Source organism: Nicotiana tabacum, chromosome 15 (assembly GCF_000715075.1).
Source record: "Nicotiana tabacum cultivar K326 chromosome 15, ASM71507v2, whole genome shotgun sequence".
In the NCBI taxonomy this organism is placed as follows: Eukaryota; Viridiplantae; Streptophyta; class Magnoliopsida; order Solanales; family Solanaceae; genus Nicotiana; species Nicotiana tabacum.
The window spans coordinates 48670545-48680436 of record NC_134094.1 but is presented as its reverse complement, the minus strand read 5'-3'; positions in this window follow the sequence as shown (position 1 = coordinate 48680436).

The following is a 9892-nucleotide window of genomic DNA, read 5'->3' as shown; positions in this document are numbered from 1 at the left end:
ATGCGATCGCATAACTGTTCTGCGGTGCATTATGCGACCGTAGAATAGTTATGCGGGCCGCATAGTGACCGCAAATACGGACAGTTTTTTGGTCGTTTTGGTCAGCAATTATACGATCAATATGCGGTCCGCATAATGGTCATGCAATCGCATAACCTGTTCCAGAACTTCATTTTTGGGGTTTTTAGGTCTTCTTCCTAAGAGGTAAGATTCTATCACCCAAACTCTTAATTTCAAAGTGTAACTAGATTGGGCCATTAGTGACGTAATTCATGGGGATGGGAGTGCTTACCTTGCATCCATGTATCCTTGTAGTATGTGGGAAGATTGTGAGCTAATAATGATAGAGAGTGGGTCGGGAAATGATAAAATCTTCCACAAAAGAGCCTTAATACATTGATGCTCACCTAGTGTTTGATAGTATGCTCGAATGAGATAAAATCATGTTCATCTTCCTAATATTTGGTTTAATTATTTTATATTTTTTAAATAGATTGAAGTTGCTAATGTTCCAGAATATCTTAGAGTTTTAAGAAGCTCAATTGAGGTATGTTGGATAAACCCCCCTTCTTCTTAGAATCGAATCCCACGGTGTTCATGTAATCGGAGTAAGTCCTAGATCATTATCGAATTGGCTTTTCTTAATGGGGTTGTGTTGAAGGATGTTTGTTCAATGTTTATGCTAAATGCTTCATCATGTCATCTTGCCATTTGAGAATATGTTCAAAATGTGTAATATGTGTTAGGAATGCTAAGACTTCATGTCAAGATTGAAATAAAGGTTGTTTTGCCAAGTTGTATGAAAGACCTCTATTGCCGGAAATTGTGAATGAAATTATGGAAATGTCTCCAAATGAGATGGCCTAGCCGAGTGGGCCGAGATCGGACTCTGTGTAAGAACACGGTGGCATTGTGAATGGAATTGTGGTAATGTCTCAAATGAGATGGCCTAGCCGATCGGGCCGAGATCACACTCCGTGTAAGAACACTGTGGTATTGTGAATGGAATTGTGGTAATGTCTCAAATGAGATGGCCTAGCCGATCGGGCCGTGATCGGACGCCATGCCGCACACATGGTGGTACTGTGCTGGAAAGTTATAATGAAATTGTGGTAATGTCTCAGATGTGGCGGCCTAGCCGATCGGGCCGAGATCGGACTCTGTGTAAGAGTACGGAGGTATGGTGAATTGTGAAATATCGGTACCAAAGGTCACCCAACCTAGTAATACGGAAATTGTCTTGAAAATGTATATGATCCTTAATTTGTTGTTTTACTATTATATGAAGCCCTTATTGAATTCTTGACTGTTCCTCTTGTATTATTATTCATTCTATTGAATTGATGTTTAGCTATACATACTAGTGCTATTCGACGGTACTAACGTCCCTTTTGCCAGGGGCGCTGCATCTTTAAATGGATGCAGGTGGTTACATAGCATACAGTGCAGATCACAGATAGTGCTGCACCCTCTTCTCAGCGGACTCGGTGAGCCTCATTTCATTACGGGGTCATGTATTGTACCTTTTGTTTATATTATAGTAACTCTTTGAGGTGTAGTCGAGGCCTTGTTGCCGGCACCATCTTTACTCTCTTTTGTATCTTTAGAGGCTCCGTAGACACTATGTGGGTTGTATACAAGTGTTGGGAATGTTAAACAGGATATGTTGTATTCGATCACTTATTCCACTTGAACTATAAGAAATGTGTATTTTGGGACATAAAAGAGAAATGACTAATGAAATGATTTAGGATTGTAAGAATGAGACTCCTACTGTATAATTAACAAAATCCCGTCTTCTCTTGATCATGTGTTAATTGGGTAGAAAGTATCTAACAGGCTTGCTCGGTCGGGTTCACTCGGTTGAGCGCCGGTCGCGCATCCCGAGGATGGGGTGTGACAAACTTAGTATCAGAGCATAAGGTTTTAAAGCGTCCTAGGATGTCTCTGAGCCGTTTCTCGTAGAGTCCTTCTTATCGGTGTGTTTTCGACCACGTCTATAAACTGGAGGCTACTCGAAAATTTAGGAACAATACCCTTCTTTGATATTCTGGATCGTGCGATGAAACTAAATGTGTAACTGTTCCTCCTCTAACTCGTGCATTCCTTTAACTTTCAGTATATGGAACCTAAGAAGAGAGCAAGAGATGGACAAGGAGCCAACGCCTCCTTAGAAGTGGCAGTTGACCATTTATTTGATGATGGGAGTGAACACCCGAGGGGTGAGGATAATCCCCCGACTGATATACTACATGATTCCACTAAACTGGCCCAGGCCACACCAGTTCCTACACCTAATGAGGGTGCGACGCACCTGGCATTCCGATTCCACCTACAGCCTCAGCTTCCAGCTCTGGTATTTCTGATGGGGATCTTAGGGGAGCTATTCAGATGCTGACTCAAATTGTGGCTTCTCAGGCCCAAAGGTCGAATGTTGCACCTACATCTTCTAGCCAGCAAGTGGATTCTACTAGTCTGGTAGAGTCCTTCTTATCGGTGTGTTGTCGACCACATCTATAAGTTGGAGGCTACTCGGACATTTAGGAACAATACCCTTCTTTGATATTCTGGATCGTGCGATGAAACTAAATGTGTAACTGTTCCTCCTCTAACTTGTGCATTCCTTTAACTTTCAGTATATGGCACCTAAGAAGAGAGAAAGAAGTGGCCAAGGACCTAACGTCTCCTTAGAAGTGGCAGTTGACCCTTTATTTGATGATGGGGGTGAACACCCGAGGGGTGAGGGATAATCCCCCGACTGCTAGACTACATGATTCCACTACACCGGCCCAGGCCACACCAGTTCCTACACCTAGTGAGGGTGGGATGGTTCCTCCACCTAGCATTCCGATTCCACCTCCAGGATTAGCTTCCAGCTCTGGTATTTCTGATGGGGATCTTAGGGGAGATATTCAGATGCTGACTCAGATAGTGGCTTCTCAAGCGCAAAGGTCGAATGTTGCACCTATATCTTCTAGCCAGCAAAGGGATTCTACTAGTTCTGGGGTGAATAGATTTCTGCAGTTAGATCCTCTGGTGTTCATGGGTGTTAATCCTGAGGAGGAACCATAGGACTTCATTGATGAGATGCATAAGACTCTCTGGGTTATCTGCGCTACTGAGACGGAGGGAGTGGAGTTGGCTTCCGGGTTATGCGCGCTACTGAAAGGGGTGGCCAATTCTTGGTTTGAGCTGTGGGAGGACTCTCGGGAGGAGGTGAGCCCTCCAGCGATATTGAGTGAGTTTGTTGATGCCTTTATAGACTATTTCTTACCTGCTGAGACTAGGGCAGCCCGTGCCGCAGAGTTTGAGAATCTTAAACAAGGGAGTAGGAGTGTGTGGGAGTATCACATAGAGTTCGCACGCCTATAAAAATATGCCATTCTCATGTTGCCTACTATGGAGGCTAGAGTGCGCCGGTTTGTGCAGGGCCTTAGCCCCTTGGTTATCAATGAGGCCGCTACAGTTGCCTTGAATTCAAACATGAACTATGGGAAAATGGTCACATTTCCTCAAGCTACAAAGGACCGCGAGCTGAAGAACATGAGGGAGCGAGAGGGTACCAGCAAGGCTCGGTCCGCGGGCAACTTTAGGGAGTCATTTGGTGGGGGGGGAGATGAGCTTTCAGGGAAGGGTCATCAGGGCCAACCCAGTCTCATGCTCAGTCTTCAGCCAATGCACCGCCAGTGGGGTCAATTAGGAGGGAGATTCCCGCAGCAGCGGAGGCCCCCATGCCCCAGGTGTGGGAGGATGCACTCGGGGATTTGCTACATGGACTTACCTATATTTTACGGGTGCGGATTGAGGGATCATATTCAGAGGGAGTGCCATTCATCCCGCCGGGATATGGGCAGGGGCACAACATAGCCATCCAGTTCTGTAGCTGCTACATCTTCAGCACCCCCTCCAGCTTGAGGCACTCCGGCACCAGCAGGGCATGGTGCAGCTAGGGGTGGTGCGTAGAGTTTAGGAGGACACAACCGTTTCTATGCTATGAGTGGTTGCCAGCGTATAGAGGCTTCTCCAGATGTCGTCACATGTATATTGACTGTCCAAACTCATGATGTATATGCTCTTATTGATCCCGGTTCCACCTTGTCTTATGTTACCCCTTTTGTTGCTATGGAATTTGGGATAGAACCGGAATAGCTTCCTGAGTCGTTCTCTGTATCTACTCTGGTTGGCGAGTCTATTGAGGCCGCACGTGGTTATAGGGGTCTCATTGAATTGGAGATGGTTGATTTTGATGTAATTATGGGAATGGATTGGCTTTATTTATGTTTTGCTAAGCTCGACTGCCGGACTAGAACTGCGAGGTTTGAATTTCTTAATGAGCCATTTAGTGAGTGGAATGTGGATAATTTGATGCCAAAAGGTAGGTTTATTTCTTACCTTAAGGCCACGAAGATGATTAACAAGGGGTGTATCTATCACTTGGTCCGGGTTACGGACACCACTGCTGAGGCACCTATACTCTAGTCAGAGCCAGTTGTGAATGAATTTCCGGAGATCTTTCTTGATGAGCTCCCTGGGATTCCGCCATACAGGGAGATTGATTTTGGAAATGATGCGATGCCAGGCACGCAGCCTATATCTATTCCGCCCTACAGAATGACACCAGCAGAATTGAAGGAACTAAAGGAACAATTGAAGGATTTGTTAGAGAAGAGTTTCATCCGACTGAGTGTGTCGCCATGGGGTGCACCGGTTCTCTTCGTGAGGAAGAAAGATGGATCACTGAGGATGTGCATTGACTACCGGCAGCTCAAAAAAGTCACATTCAAAAACAAATACCCACTACCAAGAATAGATGATTTGTTTGATTAGTTACAAGGTGCTAGATACTTCTCCAAAATTGATTTACGATCCACCTATCACCAACTGAAGATCAGGGAGCAGGATATTCCGAAAACAGCTTTTAGGACCCGGTATGGGCATTTTGAATATCTGGTAATGTCTTCTGGGCTAACAAATGCCCCAACGGCTTTCATGGATCTTATGAATCGGGTTTTCAAGCCTTTCCTTGACTCCTTTGTGATAGTGTTCATTGACAACATTCTTGTGTATTCACAAAGTCAGGAGGACATGCCGATCATCTCGGGGCAGTGTTGCAGACTCTTCATCAGCACCAATTGTATGCGACGTTTTCAAAGTGAGAATTTTGGCTCGAATCTATCACATTCTTCGGTCATGTTGTCTCTAGAGAAGGAATCAAGGTTGATCCTCAAAAGATTTCAGTAGTAAAGAATTGGCCTAGACCTAAAATGCCCACCGAAATTCGCAGTTTCTTGGGCTTACAAGGTATTACAGGAAGTTTTTGGCGGGGTTCTCTACTCTTGCCTCTCCGTTGACTAAATTGACTCAGAAAGCAATTTAATTCCAATGGTCCGATGCTTGTGAAAGGAGCTTCTAGGAGTTGAAATCAAAATTGACTATAGCGCCGGTGTTGACCTTGCGAGAGGGTACAGATGAATTTGTGGTATATTGCTATGCTTCAAGAATTGGGTTTGGGTATGTATTAATGCAACCTGGCAAAGTTATAGCATATGCTTCTAGGAAACTCAAGAATCATGAAAAGAATTATCCAACACATGACTTAGAACTTGCGGCGGTGGTTTTTGCATTGAAAATTTGGCGTCATTATTTGTATGGGGTCCATGTGGATGTATTCACGAACCACAAGAGTCTTTAATATATTTTCAAACAAAAGGAGCTGAATCTGAGGCAGAGAATATGGCTTGAGTTACTCAAGGATTACGACATCGATATTCTATATCACCCGGGGAAAGCCAATGTTGTGGCGGATGCTCTTAGCCGAAAATATATGGGTAGTTTAGCACACTTAGAGGTATATCTAAGGCCATTGGCAAAGGAAGTCTAACGACTGGCTAGTTTGGTAGTTCGTCTTACGGACTCTAATGAAGGAGGGGTAATTGTGCAAAATAGGGCCGAATCATCACTTGTCGTGGAAGTCAAAAAGAAGCAATACAACGATCCATTTTTGGTGCAATTTAAGGAGGGGATTCAAAAATGTCATTAGTACACCCGGTGTTCCACGTGTCTATGTTGAAGAAAGTAGTAGGAGATCTGTCACTCATTGTTCCAGTTGAGACCATTGAGGTTAATGAAGAATTGTCATATGAAAAGATTCCAGTTGCCATGCTTGATAGGCAAATCCGAAAGTTGAGGAATAAAGAAATTACCTCCGTGAAAGTGTTATGGCGAAACCAGCAGGTTGAAGAGGCCACGCGGGAGGCCGAGGAAGAGATGAAGAAGAAGTATCCTCACTCGTTTGAATAGTTGTGTAATCCTTTCTTTTACGGAGCTGTCACCTAAGAATTTTGTATCATTTGTTCAGTTAATGTAAGGATGCTCCTTTTGATTATATGTTGTTTACATGAGGCTACGGTTGGGGTGGTTATGAGTTATGCTATGTCGTTGGGTTCTATACATGTTTGTAAGATGTGTTTTTGGGGCTCTCTGATAGGTGGATAGGCCTAGTTACAAACAAACCTCTGGCAAAAGTTTTGTGAATTTAGGGAATTAGTTAAATTTAGGGCTGCTGGTGTGTGGTATGAAAACTGAGTTGCATAAGATGCTAATAACATATTTTTTTTACCCTCATTCGAGGAGGAATGATCCTAAGTGGGGGAGAATGTAAGGCCCCGTAAAATGTTTGCAAAAGAAAAATAGTGTTAATAATGTTTCGTGGTGCCGAATTGGTTTTACGTGTTTTGTATTATATAAAATCTTCGTGGTGAGCTTGAGAGCCCCGGTTTGAACCTTTTGGATTGAACAATGCATCGGAAAGTAAAGGAAAATGTTTGGCAGAATTACGCGTTTCTGCGGTCCATTATGTGACCGCGGAATCACACTGCGGACCGCATAATGGCCGCAGAGTGAGGCCGTTTTTGGGTCAGTCTGGGAGCAGTTATGCGATCGACTATGCGAACGCATAACTGTTCTGCGGTGCATTATGCGATCGTAGAACAGTTATGCGGGCCGCATAGTGACCGCAGACACGGTCAATGTTTTGGTCGTTTTGGTCAGCAATTATGCGACTGATATGCGGTCCGCATAATGGTCATGCAATCGCATAACCTGTTCCGGAACTTCATTTTTGGGGTTTTAAACCCGACCCTATTTCGTTAAAACACACCCCATGTAGAATTTTGAACATATTTTCTGATATCTTTAGAGTGAGAGAGAGGGTCCTAGAGGGAGAAGTGATCTTCATCAAATTGTTCTTCAATTCTCACTTAAATCTTGAAGATTATCAAGAGAGGAACCTAGGTCTTCTTCCTAAGAGGTAAGATTCTATCACCCAAATTCTTAATTTCAAAGTGTAACTAGATTGGGCCATTAGTGACGTAATTCATGGGGATGGGAGTGCTTACCTTGCATCCATGTATCCTTGTAGTATGTGGGAAGATTGTGAGCTAATAATGATAGAGAGTGGGTCGGGAAATGATAAAATCTTCCACAAAAGAGCCTTAATACATTGATGCACACCTAGTGTTTGATAGTATGCTCAAATGAGCTAAAACCATGTTCATCTTCCTAATATTTGGTTTAATTTTTTTATATTTCTTAAATAGATTGAAGTTGCTAATGTTCCGGAACATCTTAGAGTTTTAAGAAGCTCAATTGAGGTATGTTGGCTAAACCCCCCCCCCTTCTTCTTAGAATCGAATCCCACGGTGTTCATGTAATCGGATAAGTCCTTGATCATTATCGAATTGGCTTTTCCTAATGTGGTTGTGTTGAAGGATGTTTGTTCAATGTTTATGCTAAATGCTTCATCATGTCATCTTGCCATTTGATAATATGTTCAAAATGTGGAATATGTGTTAGGAATGTTAAGACTTCATGTCAAGATCGAAATAAAGGTTGTTTTGTCAATTTGTATGAAAGACCCCTATTTGCCGGAAATTGTGAATGAAATTGTGGAAATGTCTCCAAATGAGATGGCCTAGCCAATCGGGCTGAGATCGGACTCCGTGTAAGAACACAATGGTATTGTGGTAATGTCTCAAATGAGATATCCTAGCCGATCGGGCCGAGATCGGACTCCGTGTAAGAACACGGTGGTATTGTGAATGTAATTGTGGTAATGTCTCAAATGAGATGGCCTAGCCAATCGGGTCGTGATCGGACGCCATGCCGCACACATGGCGGTACTATGCTGGAAAGTTATAATAAAATTGTGGTAATGTCTTAGATGAGCATCCTAGCCGATCGGGCCAAGATCGGACTCCGTGTAAGAGTACGGAGGTATGGTGAATTGTGGAATATCGGTACTAAAGGTCACCCAACCTAGCAATACGAAAAATGTAATGGAAATGTATATGATCCTTAATTTGTTGTTTTACTATTATTTGAAGCCCTTATTGAATTCTTGATTGTTCCTCTTGTATTATTATTCATTCTATTGAGTTGGTGTTTAGCTATACATACTAGTGTTATTCGACGGTACTAACGTCCCTTTTACCGTGGGTGCTGCATCTTTAAATGGATGCAGGTGGTTACATACGAGACAGTGCGGATCAAAGATAGGGCAGCACCCTCTTCTCAGCGGACTCGGTGAGCCCCATTTCATTCCGGGGTCATGTATTGTACCCTTTGTTTATATTATGGTCACTTTTTGAGGTACAACCGGGGCCTTGTTGTCGGCACCATCTTTACTCTCTTTTGTATCTTTAGAGGCTCCGTAGACACTATGTGGGTTGTATATGAGTGTTTGGGAATGTTAAACATGATATGTTGTGTTCGATCACTTGTTCCGCTTGAACTATAAGAAATATGTATTTTGGGACTTAAAAGCAAAATGACTAATGAAATGATTTAGGATTGTATGAACGAGACTCCTACTATATAATTAATGAAATCTCGTCTTCTCTTGATCATGGGTTAATTGGATAGAAAGTATCTAACAGGCTTGCTCAGTCGGGTTCACTCGGTTTCATAACTTATTTATGCTTTTATTTGATTATTTGGACTATTAGCAAGTGTCGGAATCAACTCCTTGCCGCTACTTCTTCGAGGCTAGACATGATATTTACTGAGTACCATGGTTTTGTACTCATACTACACGTCTACACATTTTGTGCATGTTTTGAGGCGGGTGTTAATGGTATTCGTTAAGCGGAGTAGGAGATCTACTTAGGAGACATCGTGGTGAGCTACTTTACTTTCTGCAACACATGGGGTCCCTTCCCTACTTAGCCATTTATCTTTATTTATTACCTACAGACATATATTATTGTTCTGTTCCGACTATTTTACGTTTGTTAGATGCTTGGAACATTGTGACACTGCATTTTGGGTGTTGTTAGATCGTTGTGGTCGCGTTTAGACCCTGTGTTAGATATTTATATTTATGATATTTGTTTTGAGACTTATTCCGCATTGTTATCTTTATTATATCTTTGCTAATGACTTTAAAATTGGATTATGTTATTGTTGTTTAGGGTTGGCTTGCCTAGCAAGTTGGTTAGGTGCCATGACCTTTGGTGGGATTTTGGGTCAGGGCATGTTGGTATCAATGGTCTAGGTTCTATTGTTGATTCAGTCCCAAAGTGAGAGAGTTTCCAGACATCTTTCCTAAAGACCTATCGAGTATGCCACCCGATAGGGATATTGATTTTGGTATTAATTTGGCCAGGGACACTCATCCCATATCTATTTCACCATACTATATGGTTCCAGTTGAGTCGATGGAGTTGAAGAAGCAGTTGCAAGAATTGTTGGATAAGGAATTCATCTGGCGGTGTGTTTCTACTTGGAGTGTACCGATGTTGTTAGTAAAGATGGATGGTTCTATGAGGACGTGCATTGATTATAGGCAGTTCAACAAAGTCACTATCAGGAACAAGCATCTATCGCCTCGCAT